This window comes from Zingiber officinale, chromosome 4A, assembly GCF_018446385.1.
Source record: "Zingiber officinale cultivar Zhangliang chromosome 4A, Zo_v1.1, whole genome shotgun sequence".
NCBI classification, from domain to species: domain Eukaryota; kingdom Viridiplantae; phylum Streptophyta; class Magnoliopsida; order Zingiberales; family Zingiberaceae; genus Zingiber; species Zingiber officinale.
Genome location: NC_055992.1, coordinates 77,054,287 through 77,072,586, shown reverse-complemented (window position 1 = coordinate 77,072,586; position 18,300 = coordinate 77,054,287).

The window sequence follows — 18,300 nt, the reverse complement described above, 5'->3', positions numbered from 1 at the left end:
TATGTTTTATAGTCCTAAAGATCAGAAGGTCATTGTTAGCACCAATGCCTGATTTTTAGAAGAGGACTATGTAATAAACCACAAGCTCATGAGTAAAATTATTCTTGAGGAAATAAGAGAGGACACTTCTACTTTAGTACCAACGGTACAAGATGAGATACCACAAGTAACTGCAACACGTGTCACAAATGATGCACAATTACAGGTAGTGCCTCGTCGTAGTGGGAGGGTTGTTAGGCAACCTAATAAATTCATATTTTTGGGAGAGTCTTCGAACTTGATCCCTGGTGAACATGAAACTGATCCCTGGACATATGATGAAGCACTCCAAGATAAGGATGCAACATCTTGGCAAAGTCCAATGAACTCTACAATAGAATCTATGCATTCTAATCAGGTTTGGGAGCTTGTAGAACCACCAAATAGTGTAAAAGCCATTGGATGTAAATGAGTCTACAAAAGGAAAAGAGGATCAGATGGGAAGGTGGAAACCTTTAAAGCGAATCTTGTCACGAAGGGGTATACTCAGAAAGAGGGAATCGATTATGAGGAAACTTTTTCGCCGGTAGCCATGTTTAAGTCTATCCTGATTCTTTTATCTATTACTGCTCGTATGGATTATGAGGTTTGATAAATGGATGTCAAAATAGCTTTCCTTAACGGAAGTCTTGAAGAAAACATCAATATGAAGCAACTAGAGGGATTCATTACGAAGGGCAAAGAGCATCTTGTATGTAAGCTCAATCGGTCCATTTATGGACTGAAGCAAGGTTCGAGATCCTGTAACATCCGGTTTGATGAAGTGATCCAGTCTTATCGATTTATTCAGTGTTCAGATGAGTCTTGTGTATACAAGAAAAGTGACGGAAACATGGTGGTATTTCTTGTACTATACGTAGATGACATTTTACTCATTGACAACAATGTCAAAGTGTTGTCAGACATAAGGGTATGGATGTCCAATAAGTTTGATATAAAGGATTTGGGAGAATGTAGATATATTCTTGGGATCAAAGTAATAAGGGATCGCAAGAAAAGGATGTTGTGCTTATCTCAAGCTTCGTACATCAATACTATCCTAGCTCGTTTTAGCATGCAAAACTCTAAGAAAGGTTTTCTACCTTTTCGGCATGGAGTACCTTTATCTAAAGAAATGTGTCTTAAGACACCAAAGGAGATAGAGGAGATGAAGGCAGTTCCTTATACTTTGGTTGTAGGAAGCCTAATGTATGTGATGCTATGCACGAGACCGGATATCTATTTTACCGTGGCCATGATTAGCAGATATCAAAGTAACCCAGGATCGGGACATTGGACTACCGTAAAACATATATTAAAGTACCTGAAAAGGACTAGAGATTATGTGTTGGTTTACGAGGCAGATAATTTGCTCCCTGTGGGTTACACGGATTCGGACTTCTAATCAGATAGGGACAATAGTAAATCAACCTCGGGGTATGTGTTTACTTTGGGAGGTGGAGCCATAGCATGGAGGAGTGTTAAGCATAGATGCGTTTCAGACTCCACCATGGAAGCTGAGTATGTGACAGCCTCTGAGGCAGCCAAAGAAGTTGTATGGCTCAGAAACTTCTTGATGGACTTAGATGTGATTCCTAGTTTGCCCAAAGTTATCATAATTTATTGTGATAACAGTGGTATAGTAGCAAACTTGAATAAACCACGAACCCATAAGGCAAGTAAACACATTGAGCGCAAGTACCATTTGATACGAGACATCGTAAAACAAGGAGAGGTTATTGTCGCCAAGATTACATCAGCAGATAACCTGGCAGATCCTTTCACCAAGGCCCTTCCGGCGAGAGCTTTTGATGGGCATGTTGAGGGAATGAGAATTAGATGTATGACAACATTTATGGCAGCATAGTCTTTTAGTATAAGTGGGAGATTGTTGGGATATATACTATAAGCCTAGCTTTGGTATGAACATCTATTTTGAAATATTTTAAAATGAGGATCACTTTGGTTAAATGATTGCATTTTATATTTATATATATGTCAATGCAGTTGTCCATTTAATTTATATTGTAGATAACATAGTGTGTGGTGCCACATAGAAGATCATGTTATCGATTTCTTATAAATTATAAATAGTAACTCACAACCAAGATGGATTGGGGCAAACCATTTAAATGGATGTAGTGTAATTTGATATTAGTCTGTCTTGTCTATAAAATTACACTAGTATACTATGTGTGTATTGAGCAGGACCGTTTGAGGTTGTTCGATTTGTACTGACTACATAATTGAATAAAACCTCTGTTATTATAAATGTGCATCCTCTTAATCCCTATATAATAACAAGCACGTATACTTAGTATTTATTTCTTTAACTTATCAATGGGTGAGATATTTTCATTAAATCAATAGGCCCGATGAGTTGGGAGATAGTATTATTTATATAGTGTGTTGTTGATTATAGAAGGAATCTGTGTCCTAATTATTTAGGTTGATGATGTCCCCTTGAGGAGCTCATAAGGATTATCATGTAAACCCTATATGTGGACTTAGTCCGGCATGATAATAAAGTTGAGTGATACTACTCTTGGAATCAGATATTAATTAATTGGGTTGTTAGTAACTCAATTAATTGACGGACATACGATATCTTAAACACAGGAAGATTAGCGCACTCATGATAAGAAGGAGCCCATATTGAAATATGGGATTGGTGTGGTAGTTCAATAATAACCCTTTAGTTGTATGTGTTATTATTGATGGACTTGAGTTGGGTGTTCGGGCCGAATACAGGAAGCCCAAGCCCATCAGGAGGCCTAAACCAATTCCTCCTTTAGGTCCCTATTGTAGCCTCTATATAAAACCTCGCATCCACCCATCCATAACCTGGTTTGGTTTAACTTGGTATGATTTAACTTGGTTTGGTTTAACTTGGTTTTGGTTATAGAAAGAGAGATTTTTTCTAAACAGAATTCTGTTATTTTTCTTTCTTTGTAACCGATGGCAAAGGTTATAAAAGGAGTAGGTGGTGCCCCCTAAAATCTAATTTCTCACAATCCTCTTCCCTCCTTGTGTTCGGTGCCTCTCTTACCCTTGCTAGAGCCGGCGGCACATAATTCCCACAAGCCTCCTCCACCTTCCTAAGGGTCGACACCCCCTCATCTCTCCTTACTAGGGCCAGCACCCCTTCCTTTCTAGGGGCCAGCGGCTCTTGCTTATCCTCCTTGGTGGTCGGTGGCTTGAAGAAGAGGAAGAAGAAGAGAAGGAAGAAGATTAGAAGGTGCCCCATCCTAGAGCCTCCTTTTGTTGCCAGCGGTTTGGAAACCAAGAAGAGAAGGAGGGTGGTTTTATCTTGGTGGATCGTCGCCCACACGACGTCCAAGAAGAGGAGAGGAATACAGCAGAAGATCAAGAGATCTTTAGCTACAAAGGAAAGGTACAACTAGTTCTTTGATTCCGCTGCATAGTTACTTTAGTTTTCTTTGTATCAATTTTGAATACCAACACAAGAGGCCAACGATCTTGTACTTCGATCAAGGCGTGCTTTGATTCGTTAAGAACTTGCTTGATTGACCAAACACATGTCTGATCGAACATGCGGGTTGCTAGAAAAAGTTTTGTACTTGTACAATTTTTGTACAAGGAAATTGAAACAGAACGGAATTCCAGTGCCTTCAGATAGTATTTCTAAAACTATTTTAGATACACAAGTAATGAGCGTCATCTGGCAATGCATCATTATTACCCAAATAATGAGAATGTCGAGATTTAACATAACCTAACTATGACCATTATCTCATATAACTTATTCCTTTTGTCCTTGATATCTAGATTGATTCATGAGGTATAGACTATGTTATCCTCTCATCAATGTATGTGTTTCTTGATCTCTAAGTAGACTCACTTAATCAAATAAGTTTAATATCTCATATTAATTTATTTGGGCACGATCATGCATTTCAGTAGTCCTACTCAATCAAGGGACCTATAGATATCTCTTTCATTATATGGAAAGGACAAATCTCATCTACATTACTCGTATCCCTCTCGATAGCTCATTACATACCCAGTGAACGAAATTATAGTCCACATTCTTATAGGTGACGTTTGTCGATGCTAAAGGACACAACTTCTTATATAAGGAATTGTAGTAAATTCAGGTCTAAGGATTATTTATACTAATAGACACTATGAGAATGCTTATAACACTCATATAACGATTCATAAAATTTTTTATGGTGGGTTAATTCAGTGCATATTCTCTAATATACAGTAATATGTTAACTTGATATCTTATATCCATGACTTGTAAGATCAAGTCATTAGTTGACCTACATGCTAGTCTTAACACATTAATATTGTCCTTATTTATTAACACTTGACTAGGAACATTTAAGAGTAGTGTTAATCACCAAAACATTGTCTTTTATTGATAAGTATGATACAATATGTCCTAAGTTAATCAACTTATGATAGGCTCTTAGGGATGACACTAACAATCTCTCATTAGCACTAGAGTTCATTACTAAAGTATCTAATACTGAGTGACCTAGTGCATCATGCTTCTTCTATGATAAAGCTTTGGTCAATGGGTCCGCAATGTTGTTATCAGTTGATACTCTACATATCATTACATCTCCTCTATTGATAATCTCTCGAATGAGATGAAACCATCGATGTATGTGTTTGGATCGCTAATGAGACTTAGGTTTCATAGCCTATGCAATAACTCCATTATTATCACAATAGAGACATGTGTCCCATTTTGCTCTAATGGGAATTGACGATGTAGCCTCCACCTCAACCGAGCAAGAAGGAGGAAGGAGCTCAAGTGAAGATGAAGAAGGGAGCTCAAGTGAAGGGGGAGGTTAAACATCGGATTCAGATGTCTCGGTAAGTGAGGTATATAATCTTCCTCCTCATGTTTTAATTAAGATTATTAAAAGTACAAATGAGGATTTGTTCAAGGCAAAACGGAAAAATAAGTCCTTGAAAAATGATATTATTTACCTTGAAGAAAAATTAGAATCCATGTGTTCTAAGGACAATGATATGCATGCTTCTTCTACAAATTCAAATGATTCATGTTTAGTAGAAGAAAATAAGATTTTAAAGGAAAATGTAGAATACCTTACTAATGGCCTTAGAAAATTTAAAATTGGATCCAAAACCTTAAATATGATCATTGGGAGTCAAAGGGTAAGTTTTAAGAAAAATGGGTTAAGATACAATGAGCCCAACAATGAAAAGACCTATCATTGCCAACTTGCTAGGGGCAATCAAAAACTAAGACCATAGATAGAAAATGGATCCCCGAGGAATATTTGGTTAACCCAATTAGAAAAAATTTCTATTAGGTGCCAAAGTCAATCCTCAAGGGTTAGAGGATTTTGGGCTAGTCAACCATTGAAACCATAATTCAAATCTTTGAAAAATGGTTGACTTGAGACCTTAAGGGGGAGCACTTTGCCTTGATAGAAATTCATGATAAAGAGGGCTAAGTAGAGGTTACCTTTATTTCATCTCATAATGACTTTCATTATTTTCTAAATATAAATGTGAGATGATAAGATGATACAAATAATTCACTTATGCTTATGATATTTTGATGAGTTATGAAATGTATCAATTATTAGTGATCATAGGCCCAGGGAAAGCAAATGTTTAATTAATGGACATCTTGCCCATAGATCATAGTTGGATATTGTGAATGATTTGAAAATAATTCTATGTTTTATTTACTATGGTATATCTATTTTGAAACTTATGAATTCAAAACAAGTTTTCAAATTGATACAAACTTGAGTGATTTTCAAGGTATTTGAGTTTTTATCAAAACTTAAAAAATATGATAAATTTTCATGGAAACATATTTTTCCTTGTTAAAGAAAATTATAAGAAATATGTGTTCAAAATTTCATGATTTTTCAAATTTTTTGGAATTTTCTATGTATTTCTAAAGTTGGCTTTAGAAGGTTGAAATTTGGATTGGCAATGTGGCAGTCGACTGCAACAGATGGTAGTCAACTGGTAGCTATTTTCTAGCACTGTCAAGAGTTGGGATTGGTTAACTTAATCAAATTTTGATGCCTTGGTATGCATGATTGATTAGTGCAATCTTTTTGATGGTGTCAAAGGGGGAGAAATGAGAAGGTTTAAGTTAGAAACCTAATTTAAGTTATAAACCTAATTGTGTGTAAAACTTGAAAATTAAGGTTGAGAGCATATGTTAAGGGGGAGCTTGGGTTTTATGCTTCATGTTTACATATTTCTTATAATTTTCAAAGTTATTATTTGTACCTAACTTAAACATATTGCCACACATCAAAAAGGGGGAGATTGTTGGTGCAATAGACCCAAGTTTGATCAGTACGATCATGGTTTGATGTGTGTGTCAAAGAGTTTAAGTTAGACTTTCATATTATTTTGATATGTGTTTGAGTCATGCAGGACTTGGTGAAACACACATGAGGAACTTGGTGTGGCTAAGCTTGGGAAGCTCATCTTATGGCTCGGGTCCATAAGATCGGTGAAGGATGGCACATCCGAGGAACCGCGGACAAGGAGCAACGGAGTGAAGCCGAAGGAAGCGAACTTCAAGGCAACATGAAGAATGACATGAAGAGGAGCCGCGGGCTCGAGTGCATCTGAGAGACGAAGGCCGAGGAAGAGGGCTTCAAGGGCGACTCCAGAGAGTATAAGTGTGAGTGTGTAATCAGGACCAGTCGACTGCTGGAGGTTGCAGTCGACTGATCCAGTCTATGCAGTCGATTGGGAGCGAACAGAAGCATTCTATTCGCTCAGCTAGCAGTAACCAGTTGACTGGTACTTTTTCCAGTCGACTAGTAAGTAGCCGTTGGCAAACCGTTGGCACTGTGAAGTAGCCGTTGGCTACCTTCAACGATAGCACCAGTCGACTGATAGAAGTGCCAGTCGACTGGTGTCGAGATGAGTTGATTTGTTATTCAACTCTCTCCTCTTATTTATTGGAAGCTTTGGGGTATGAAGGAGGTTACTAATGCTTGTGAATAACTCCTAAGCCTTTGCCCAAAGCTTCCAAGTCCACTCTTCCTCTCCAAACCTAAGTTCCATCTTGTAAGAGGAAGAGATCTTTGTGAGAGGTTGTACTCCATCGAGAAGGAGTAAGATCTGGCCGGAGATTGCCAGGGACTGATTCACCGAAGGATCAAGGGTTTGTCCACCTCAAGGACACGCCGTGGAGTAGGAGCAAGCAATCTCCGAATCACGTAAAGGATTTGTGTTAGCGTTTGTGTTCCTTCTTGGTTGTTTTCGTTGTTTTAGTATATTTCACTTGCGCACTAATGTCTTGTAGAGAAGCGATCAAATTGGGGGTGGCCTAGCTATCCATCCCCCCTTCTAGCCGGCCACCGATCTCCTACAGACCTAAGCTTGGGGAGCTTGCCAAATCTTTTTATGGGTTAAGTTATGAACCAAGGACCTAAGTCTAGGGAGCTTGTCAAATCTTACTATGGATTAAGTTATGAACTGGGGACCGAAGACCGGGGAGCTTGCCAAAGAACCCTCATGAATTGAGATGGTGGGATGAACCGGGGACCTAATCCCAGGGAGTGCACTAAAATCATGCATGGGTAGAGGATTCATTCCAAGGAGCGGTCCCCACCAACCTAGCTAGGGTAGTTGTATGATCAACAACTTATGTTATGGTACTACTATGTACAACCAAGCCATCACCATGATATGTTTATATTTTCAAATGCAAATACATTCAAGCTATGTTTATGTTTACGCCAATATTTATGTTTATGTTTATGTTTACACTAATGTTTATGTTTATGTTTATATTTATGATGATGTTTATGACTATGTTCATGTTATTCTTATGCCTATGCCTATGGACATGGACATGCTCACGATCAAGTCTATCATTATGCTTAGTTCATCTACCATGCTTACCTCTATATTGTCACGCTTATGTCACTGCCTGTGCATATGTTCACAGTATGTTAGTAGGGAGGTCTCAAGTTACCTTGAATGTGGTCTCCCTTAATATACTAGATTATAGATGCTAACTACTGCTTAATATAGTTTTGAATATGCTGATTCTTTTGACTCACAGACTTTGATTCTTTTTTTTTCAGACAATGAAACCAATGAGGCAGGAGGCGTTAACCAGTGAGCCAACTCGGAACAACAACAGTACAACCCAAAGGCATTCTAGATTAATTCCGCATTTAGCTATGTTTATTTTTCTTTAAGTCATTTATGTAATTTTATTTGAACCAAGAACTGCTATGGAAGTATGAGTATATGGCGTCCTTAGTTTATGTTATTAAAAAATTTTAAAAAAAACTAGGGGCATTATAGGTTTAGTGTGAGCTTCCAATTTTTGGCCTCTTGAAAATCTGCACACCCACAAGAAAAACATACCTCTCATATACATGTTAAATAAGTAAGAACTAGAACCATATTAAGTTTAGTTAAGTAGTCATAAGAAATGGAATCACATCCAATAAAATTAATCATAGGTACCTATATGAAGTTTTCTAAAAGATCACAATAATTACTAATCTTGCATTGCTAAAAGGTACCTGAAAGTTCCAAACCAGTGGATATGACTTCTTCAAGATGTTGTAGCGACTCTAGCTCTGACTCAAGTGGTGGTGCTTTTGAAAGTGGTGATTCTTGGGGTTTTGTTTCCATTGCACAAGTCTATACACATTTATCATCAACCAATTCCATTCTTACAACTTTCATAGTGTCAATTGGTTGTGTGATTAAAGGAGATGATTTTTAGGACATTTTCTCCATAGTACATGTCCCTACACTTTCATCCACAGCATCAATAGCATTAGAATCGGTGAAGAGTGCACTAATATCAATATCATCAATAAAAGGATTAACAACATCATCAGAAATTTGTTATAATATCCATATAACTAGGATCCCCCATTGCACCATTAGCTCTTTAGAATCTTGTGTTGTAGTCTTCATCTAACTGGGGGCAGGAGTATTTGGGTCTTGGGAGTCCTTCGAGTCAGTTAGCTCATTAGTTTGTAAATGATGTGGTCTATTTAATGATGAATCATCCTGAAACTCTGACGGACTTTGATTTACTTGGGAAGTATGCTTAACATTTTGTATGTAGTTGTAATCTAAATTTTGATAGTACATCCAAAATTGATTGTAATGTTAATGTGGGTCAGGTTTCTGCTGCTAGGATAGTGATTGCTCACTTTGCTCTAAAATTAGGTGGGGTTGAAGGTTTTAAATTTAATAGTCTCCCCAGTCATAGCCATGAGTATCAGGAACTTGCTCATATATATCTTGATGTTGAGGTTGAACTAAATACTAAAGTTTCAGAGTATTAACAGATTTTTGGAAGAAGTGACAAATAACAGCTGGATGAAACGTACCCACACACTCCATAAAGGAACTCAAATTGATCATCTTCCGAGCCATAATTTTCATCAGTGGGAGATCTTGAACTTGCATTCATGGTGTGAAAAATTCTTTTGAAGTCTTGCTTGACATGTTAGTACTCATGATATCTAAAAAAATTACAAGGAAAATCAAAAATGCAGAATTAAAGACAAGAATGAAATTGCATAATAAAAAACAAGAAAGGAAATGTAGAAATAAAAGTAAACAAATAAATGAAAAATCTATTAACAAGTCTAGAGTAACTCATATACTAATTAACTAATGTTAATAAAAAATAGTCCATGGCAAAGCCGCCAAAAACTTGATGTGTGCCCGCAAGTACACGGGTGTCATGAAGTGATAAAAGATATCGATCCCACAAGAATTGTTGATTAAGCACTAGATATGTCGCAAAGTAAGTTATCTAAACAGTCAAAAGTTAGCTTTGGCGCTTACAAACTAATGAGAGTGATTGAAGAGAGGGAGAGGAGGTTGAGAGAGAATTGATATTCAAGGGGTTGAGCTTAAGAGGATGTGAGAAATGATTTGGGAAGTGATTCTAGGATTTCAGTTTTACTATGATGCTGGTTAATCTCCCTATGCATTATTCATCTCCTTATCTCCATCCTTATGCACATGTAGAAAGTTTAACTAAATACCAATACTACCCTACGGCTGTCATGTCGGAGTGCTACCCCTAGTGGTGTCCAATGCCACTAAGTGAAAGTGATTCCTATGAAGTCCGAAAATAGGATACCCTTGTCACTAGGGCTGTCGGTCATAAATCACAAGAATACACTAACACTTATTAACACAGGATTAGAGATAACCCATTAAACCTAATTAGATGCTTCCTTGTAGAGAATTATCCTCCATTTCAAGGCAATGCCCTAGATGTCCAGAAATGGGATACCCTTATCGCTAAGGCCCCTTGATCATATAATATAGGAAATTCCCCCTACGGAATGAACAATCAATCCACATCTACATGTTTAGACCATTCACACATTTCATCAAACACATAGAAGACACAACATATATAGAACATGACATAAACACTTCATTGAATAAGGAAATGTCCAAATGCATAGTTCATATATCATATCACATCAGTTACTTTCTACATTCTAGATCTAAAGATCTACTCCATTACAAGGGATTGCAATACAAAGACGAAGAAAGAAGCAAACTATAACTCAATACATGGAGATAGAGTGAAGAGATGCTAAATATGGCATCTCTAGGGTTCCCCCCTAAGGGAAGAACCCTTTCCCAATGAGAGGGACAAAGTCCCAAATTCAAGATAAGTCAAAGAATGAGATTCTTGACCCTTTTATACCTCCTCCAAACTGCCTAGGAAAATCAAGATTACAGGGGTCTAGTAAATTATATTTTTCACCCATTAAACCTAGTTTTCTCTCAATTTACCCTAGACCAAAGTTGTATCCCTTGAAATTATCTATAATCTGATATTTGGATCTAGCCTTGGCTCCATCCAAGCTGAAAGTTATAGTGGTTCAAAGTTTGATCTGCAAGCTAGGCGGAGGTTCCAATGAAGTCGTAGTTAAGAGGCACATCTATGCCTTTTAGCATGGCTAAACTCTACTTTCTCTCTATAGAACCTGAATAGAAGTTGTAGATATTCAAGTTAGCTACGTTTTGGTATAAAGAACAACTCGTAACTCTAACTAAGCAAAAAGTTATGGTCATTTTATGATTTGTCTACAATCTACCTAGAATTTAGCATAGCTTTGTTTTGGCGTGACAAGACCTCGGCTTCTCTGACACACGACCGTGTTAAAAGACACGACTGTGGCATGCATGGCCTCAGCTAGAGAGGGACAACCATGTGAAACCACACGGTCGTGGCATAGATGGCCTCTGGAAAATTGGCATAGCTGTGCCATTTGGCATGGCCACGCCTTACTTCACCTCTGGAAACTTAGCATGACCATGCCATTTGGCATGGCCGGAGCCTGTTTTACTTTGGGATAGCCACATGGCCATGTGCTTTCACACGGTCTGAGCTTGATTTCTTTCGGTGTTGCTCCCGTGTGCATTTTTACTCTATTTTCGTTCCAAATAGCATCCTGTCAATGAGAAAACACACAAAGAGCAAAGCTCCGATAAAAAAATGGAAATATGATATTACAATGAAATAGAGTATAATAAACATAGATTATGCTCATGAAATATAAGTAGATGTATGTCAAAACATGTATAAAAGTGTATATAATTTACACACATCATTGAGCTAATTCTTCTTGCATTAGTATCAACCAATCAGGATCAAGTAGTGCTTTATCTATAGTTTTAGGTTCAAGTTTTGATATTATATTAGTGTAATTTGACTTACATTCCAATAAGATAATCTTGTTCCAACTCCTTGATATTGGTCACTCAAAATTTGATCGGTTGGATGACTTGGAATAATCCTAGATGTTCTCAAATTTTGATTATGATTTTATTGTTATTATTGATTTTTATTTTGTTCACATATATCTTCATCTAGATTATCTCTAACTCCCCCCAAATCATTGCTCTATTTATCAAAATTTATTTCTTTATTCAGATCTTAGTTTGACTTTCTAGAGTTATTTTGATTATCTTCATGAAATATTACATTATTTATTTCTTCAACTTTTGTTATATACCCTATAAGCCTACTAGTTGTTGAATATCCAAGAAAAATTCTCAGATGATTTAACTGTAATTTTTTTCAATAATCTTTAGTATTTAATATATGTACTTTACCATTAAAATTTTTTAAATACTTTTATGAAATAATTTTATTATAGTAAACTTTATATGGTGTTTTATTTATTTTTTATTAATTATAATTCTATTTTGTAATTGTTGGATGGAGAAAGTTTTTTTTTGTTTTGGATGAAAGTTAAATTATATATCATTAAGAAAATAGTATAAATAAATACGTGTCCAAAGATAGTTAATCATTTTGATGAAGTATCACATCTGGGCGACTATTTAAGGTATGAACCTATCTATGCATGAACCCATATACATGTATGTGTATTCTCACGGAACCAACCCCCCAAAATACCTCCACTATGTTGTCTCACCTCAAGTGCACAGTTAAGTCCTCAAGTAATAAAAATATTGATCCATGAGTGTTGGATCAAGACGCACGTGAGAGGAGGCGTGAATCGCACGATTTTCAAAAGCTCATTTTCTCAGTTTTAAAATCAAAGTATACACAGCAGAAAAAGAAATAGATGAATGAAAACAAAGAGCACAGAGAGAACACGAGCGGTTTACTTGGTTCGGAGCCTTCGACAATTCCTACTCCAAGACCCAGGTCCCGCGGACCTATCGATGGGTAATCCACTAAAAACCTCTTTCGGTACCTCCAGAAGATGGAATCGAGTAAAAGAGTAGGGACAGTGTGTTGGTGCGGGAAGCATCCGACGATCGAACCTATATTTTGATAATGACAAAGGGTTCAAAGTTAAGGTTATTTGTTATCTAACGTGTTTGAATGAACTTGAAGGAAAGTCCTAAGTGTACTTAGGTAAAAGTCATAGCTGTGGTTAGGCAGGTGGAAAACCTTAGGGGGAGGTAACCCTAGGTCCTAGGGGGGTGGTAACCCTAGGCGGGAAGTCTTGGCGGGTCGAGAGCTTCGAGCAAAAGTCCTAGAGTCGAGGACTCTAGGTGGAAAGTCCTGGTGTCACGAACAGGTGAAAGATTGGGCGGGTCATGGAGCGGACGTCCAGCGGAAAGTCCTAGAGCCTCGGGTGCTGAGCAAAAGTCCAGTTGGTTTGGAGGATCAACTGGCAATAGGTAAACTCTCCTAAGTGGAGTAGGTGAGAATGCGTTCCCCAGTAAGGGAACAATAGGCGTCAGTTCGACCTAAGCTTTCTAGTCAAAAATCCAAAGTCAAAACTAGACAGTCTGGTGATTGTCAAATTCTTATCTTTAATTTATATTGTTGTGCTAAACTCTATCTTGCATGATGTTTTTCATATTTTGGACTAACCCATCTTGCAGAGGGTGAAAATGAAGCAAAAGCCTCAGATGAACAGTCCTGAGGCGCCCTCCATGGAGCTTGGAGGTGCCTCAGGTCACTGGTTGATGACCTCCACGTAGTAGGGCAGAGGGTGCCCTCATAGAGCTTGAGGGTGCCCTCATGGAGCTTGAGGGCACCTTGGAAGCAGGTGTAGGGCGCCCTCCATGCGGTTGGAGGCACCCTCAGGCGGATAAGCTGCGAAGTGGTCAGAGCTCATCCACGCTACAGATTTGATGCAGATAAGGGTGCCCACCATAGTGTTGGAGGCGCCCTCAATGGGCTTTATAAGGCATCTTCGAGCAGCTGCAAAGAACAACAACGAAATCGCAATCTGTCTTCTCCGTGCTACTCAAAAGACGATCCAGAAAAGCTATAGCAAGACCCCGACGACCAGGAGCTTCAAACTTATTATTTTCTGTTGTCGGTATATAATTTATTACTACTTTAATTGTATTTCAAATTGTAATATTCCCGTGCTTATAGTGATTGCCCAAAGTAAACTCTCAACGAGTATGGGCCTTGGAGTAGGAGTCGTCCCAGGCTCCCAACCAAGTAAATCTTGGAGTTTGTGTGTTTGTTTGTTTATTATTTCCGCTACATTTTACTTTGAGTTTTTTGAAACGAAAGTGAAAGCCACGAGCGCTATTCACCCCCCTCTAACACCTTCGATCCAACAATTGGTATTAGAGCCGGGTCGCTTCAAATTGGTGAAACCACCATTCAAGTAATCTTTTTATTTCTTTCATGGTAATTTTCTGAATTTTCGGAGTCGATCGGAATCGGTATAATTGTCGCCTTCTGATCCATTTGTTTTCGCAATCGAAGTTTTTGCTCAAAGCTAGTGCAACACCACTCGAGTTCGTGTTTTAATTTCTTAATCCCGCACTACTAATCCAAGATTAAGTCTTGGAACAAGTTTTCTGCTTTTTGTGTGTGCGAGATTTCCTTTGCTATAATGGCCCATCAAGAAGGCTACAACACAGCTCGCCCTCCACTTCACCAGTGAGGACTTCGGCTACTAGAAGGGTCGAATGGAGTTATACCTCTAAACTCAGTTCGAGATGTGGTTGATCATCAAGACTGGGATCGCACTTCCACTCGACGTCTCGGGAGAACCGGTACCATGCAAGAACTGGGACGCAAACATAATCAAGAAGGTAGAGGCCAACACCAAAGCAACCTGCACCCTCCAATGCGGACTAACAAAGAAGGAGCTGAACCGAGTTAGCCCATTCTCAAGTATGAAAGAGCTATGGGAAAAACTAATCGAGCTGCATGAGGGCACGTCTGACACAAAGGAAAGTAAGCGCGACTTACTCTTTAATAAATTATATAACATAAAAATACATGAAGGAGAGACAGTGAGCCAACTCACGCGTGAATTCAAGATCTGTTGAACGGACTCCACGCGATCAGACAGAAAGTTGAAAACTGCGACGCATAAGGTACGCACTCAATGCTTTTCCAAGGAATACATTGTGGGCATCAATGGTAGATGCCTACAAAGTTTCTAAGGATTTGTCTTTAATTAAACTAGATGAGTTATTTTTTGAATTTGAATTACATGAACAGACTAATGCACGTTCAGCTGAGAAAGGTATTGTATTGATTGTAGGTATAAGCAAGACAAAGGAGGCAAGAAAGAAGCTTCAGATCGAATCCGAGTCTGAAGAAGAACCAGACTCAGACGACGACGACAACGACAAGATAGTGATTTAACTCATCAACCTAGTACGCAAGCTCTACAGAAAGAAGAAGGGGCTCACAAAGAAGGATATCAAGATGGTGGTTCAATCCAAAAAGGTACAGACAAGTCCAAAGGTGAAGTTTGAAGTAACCTGCTATGGGTGCAATCAAAAGGGACACGTCAAGGCCAATTGCCTGAACATAAAAGAAGGAAAGAAACAGAGGAAGAATAAAGCACTTCAAGCCACATGGGACGAGTCCTCGTCAAAAGATTTCGACGAAGAGCTCGAACAGACGAGCTTTCTTGCATTGACGGCCCGGGAACACATCGATGAATCAGAGACTGAGAGTGAATCTGAAGCTGAGTCCGAGAGAAGCCACGGATCCATATCCATTTTCAAAGGGCCTAAACCCGCTGTAAGTGCTTGTCAGATAGATAAGTTGTACAATTTAGTTAATTATTTATTATGTAAGTTAGCTAAATCTAATGTCCAAGTCAAGTCACTTCAAAAGGAGGTAACAACCCTTAAAGAAGTAACTAACCCTAGCTCCTTGACTGATCTCGTTCAGACTGGAACCTCAACTCAAGTCCAAAAGCTTGAGGAAGAGAATTCTAGCCTAAAAAATCAAGTCAAGGAACTAAAGGACACGTTGGAACGGTTTACTTTGGGTTCCAAGAATCTTGATCTGATTCTTGAAAAATAGCGAGTCATTTACAACAGATCCGGACTTGGATTTAAAACTAAGCGCAAATACAAGTCTTATTTATCTCTTATTAATAGAACAAATAACAAATTAGCCCAAGCATGGGTCCCCAAGTCGAACTTGGTTAATCAAGTTGGACTTGGACAATATTGGATCTCCAAGTATCAAATCTATTACCTTGATAAATCATATCGAGGCTATGATCCAAGGGGAGCCAATAGGAAGACCATTTTTAGAATTGTTCGATGATTGCTTTTACTGCTTTTATTATACATGCTTAGATTAGGCTAGATAAGAACTTAGGCGTAATTTATAATTGACTAGTTAGACCTAGGGATTTCAAAAGGAAAATTAAATATCCAATTTCTTTGAGGCTTTGTCTGGAAGTGGTGGATGATCTCATACCCAAGAAGACCTAATGTCTTGCCACAGCCTGGAAGCTAATCTTTGAAATGTATATTTAATTGACCAATTGAAAAACATGAGTCTAACCCAAATGTAAATTAATCCTTAGACATAATTTAAATCAAAGATAAAATTAACCATCTCACAAAATCCATAAGGTTCCCTGATTGATAATTTAGAAAAAGGGTGAGATGGGCTTAAGTAAAATTTAGATCTAACTAATTTGACTTAATAAATTAATTTTAACTTAATTAATAAATCAACATAACCTAAATCAATTTTAACTTATTTAATTAAATCAACTAAATCAATTAACTTATTTAATAAATCAATTTTAACTTGATTAATTAAATCAACTAAATCAATTAACTTATTTAATAAATCAATTTTAAGTTAATTAATTAAATCAACTAAAACAATTAACTTATGTAATAAATTCATTTTAACTTGATTAATTAAAGCAACTAAATCAATTAACTTATTTAATAAAATCAATTAACTTAGTTAATAAAATTCATTAATAAATCAATTTAACATAATTAAATTATTAAATAAGTTAAAAATACTTAATCTAACCAATTTAGAACTTAAGACTGATTAACTCAATAAAATTATCTCACAATCACCCATAGGAATACCATGTTTGATAACCTACACTGGGTGAGATGGAACATTAAAAGTTAATTTCAATCAAACTATATTTTTAACCGTCAAATTGAACCAAATCAAATACTTTATGTGTAGGAACATAAAGATTTAGATTAATAGATACTTGATAGTGGATGCTCCAGGCACATGACTGGAGATAAATTGAAATTCACTAAGCTGAATTCATGAACCTAAGGTCTGTTGCATTCGACAACAATGGAACACTCAAGGTAATCAGAACAGGTAATATCCAACTGAGTTCCGATTTCTATATTCGAAAAATTTTATTGGTAGATCAATTAAATTTTAACTTATTAAGTATTAGCCAATTATGTGACTCAGGATACTTAGTCACATTTTCAAAATTTGAGTACTTAATTAAAATTGTTGAAAAATCTTAAAATCACACTTAAAGTAATTAGGAAGAAGAATATCTATTCAATTGATCTACCAACCTCCTCACTTAAGTGTTTATTGACACAACAAGAGGAAACTAAGCTGTGGCATAGAAGACTGGGTCACACTCATACCAGACTCATTTCAAAAATGAGTCAAAATGGCTTAGTTAGAGGCTTGCCCAAATTAAAATTTACCCAAAATTCAATTTGTAATGCATGTCAACAGGGTAAACAAACCAAGTGAACCCATAAGTCAACCAACTTAAGTAGAACTAACTCAATATTTGAGCTCCTACACTTAGACCTGTTTGATTCACATGGAGCTAAGTCACTAAGCAAAAACCAATATTGCGTAGTAATAATTTGATGATTACTCAAGATTTACTTACGTCAAATTTCTAAAATCTAAAGATGAAACTTATGAAATCTTTAAAACCTTTTGTAACTTAGTAGAAAATGAAAAAGATACTGAAATTAAAAGAATTAGAAGTGACAATGGGGGGGGGGTTTGAAAACCTCAAATTTATTAAATTTTGCGAGATTAATGGATATAAACATGAATAATCATGCCCTAGAACCCCCCAACAAAATGGTTTAGTAAAATGGAAACATAGAACCTTACAAGAAGCTGCTAGAACCATGTTAAATGAATACACCTTAAATAATCAATTTTGGGCTGAAGCAATTAATACAGCCTGTTACATTTAAAATAGAATTTTAATCAATAAAATTCAAAATAAAACTCCATATGAAATATATTATAATAAAATTCCCAACTTAAACTATTTAAAGGTGTTTGGGTGTAAAGTGCATATTTTAAACACTAAGGACTACTTAGGAAAATTCACATCAAAATCAACCCCAGGAATCTTTTTAGGGTATTCCATAACCAGTAGAGCTTATAGAGTTTATAACAAAAATACCTTAAAAGTTGAAGAAACAATTAATGTGGTTTTTGATGAAGAAAGTAATTTACCTAACTTAATAAATGAGAATATTAATCAAAACACTAAAAATATTAATAAAAGAAACATAGAAGATGATGAAAATGTTCAA